We start from the raw sequence: 1,870 nt of genomic DNA, 5'->3' as shown, positions 1-1,870 counted from the left end.
CCCAGGTATCCCGGTCTATTCCCAATGCTCACTCCCCCAGGTATCCCGGTGTACTCCCAATGCTCACTCCGCCAGGTATCCCGTTCTTTTCCCAATGCTCACTCGCCCACGTATCCCGGTCTATTCCCAATGCTCCCTCCCCCAGGTATCCCGGCCTATTCCCAATGCTCTCTCCCCCAGGTGTCCCGGTCTATTCCCAACGCTCACTCCCCCAGGTATCCCGGTCTATTCCCAATGCTCACTCCCCCAGGTATCCCGGTCTATTCCCAATGCTCACTCCCCATGGTGTCCCGGTCTATTCCCAATGCTCACTCCCCCAGGTATCCCGGTCTATTCCCAATGCTCACTCCCCCAGGCATCCCGGTCTATTCCCAATGCTCACTCCCCCAGGTATCCCGGTCTTTTCCCAAAGCTCCCACCCCCAGGTATCCCGGTCTATTCCCAATGCTCACTCCCCCAGGTACCCCGGTCTATTCCCAATGCTCACTCTCCCAGGTATCCCGGTCTACTCCCAATGCTCACTCCCCCAGGTATCCTGGTCTATTCCCAATGCTCCCTCCGCCAGGTGTCCCGGTCTATTCCCAATGCTCCCTCCCCCAGGTATCCCGGTCTATTCCCAATGCTCACTCCCCCAGGTATCCCGGTCTATTCGCAATGCTCACTCCCCCAGCTATCCCGGTCTATTCCCAATGCTCACTCCCCCAGGTATCCCGGTGTATTCCCAATGCCCTCTCCCCCCAGGTATCGCGGTCTATTCCCAATGCTCACTCCCCTAGGTATCCCAGTCTATTCCCAATGCTCACTCCCCCAGGTATCCCGGTCTATTCCCAATGCTCCCTCCCCCAGGTATCCCGGTGTATTCCCAATGCTCCCTGCCCCAGGTACCCCGGTCTATTCCCAATGCTCCCTCCCCCAGGTATCCCGGTCTATTCCCAATGCTCACTCCCAAAGGTATCCCGGTCTATTCCCAATTCTCCCTCCCCCAGGCATCCCGGTCTATTCCCAATGCTCACTCCCCCAGGTATCCCGGTCTATTCCCAATTCTCACTCCCCCAGGTATCTCGGTCTATTCCCAATGCTCACTCCCCCATGTATCCCGGTCTATTCCCAATGCTCACTCCCCCAAGGTATCCCGGTCTATTCCCAATGCTCACTCCCCCAGGTATCCCGGTCTATTCCCAATGCTCCCTCCCCCAGGTATCCCGGTCTATTCCCAATGCTCCCTCCCCCAGGTATCCCGGTCTATTCCCAATGCTCCCTCCCCCAGATATCCCGGTCTATTCCCAATGCTCCCTCCCCCAGTTATCCCGGTCTATTCGCAATGCTCCCTCCCCCAGTTATCCCGGTCTATGCCCAATGCTCCCTCCCCCAGGTATCCCGGTCTATTCCCAATGCTCACTCCCCCAGGTATCCCGGTCTATTCCCAATGCTCACTCCCCCAGGTATCCCGGTCTATTCCCAATGCTCACTCCCCCAGGTATCCCGGTCTATTCGCAATGCTCACACCTCCAGGTATCCCGGTCTATTCCCAATGCTCACTCCCCCAGGTATCCCTTTCTATTCCCAATGCTCACTCCCCCAGGTATCCCGGTCTATTCCCAATGCTCACTCCCCCAGTTATCCCGGTCTATTCCCAATGCTCACTCCCCCAAGTATCCCGGTCTATTCCCAATGCTCACTCCCCCAGGTATCCCGGTCTATTCCCAATGCTCACTCCCCCAAGTATCCCGGTCTGTTCCCAATGCTCACTCCCCCAGGTATCCCGGCCTATTCCCAATGCTCACTCCCCCAGGTATCCCGGTCTATTCCCAAAGCTCACTCCCCCAGGTATCCCGGTCAATTCCCAATGCTCCCTCCTCCAGGTAACCCG

Source organism: Somniosus microcephalus, chromosome 34 (genome assembly GCF_052327205.1).
Source record: "Somniosus microcephalus isolate GS21.2 chromosome 34, FLI_Smic_1.0, whole genome shotgun sequence".
Taxonomy (NCBI): domain Eukaryota; kingdom Metazoa; phylum Chordata; class Chondrichthyes; order Squaliformes; family Somniosidae; genus Somniosus; species Somniosus microcephalus.
This window is presented reverse-complemented; position numbering follows the sequence as displayed.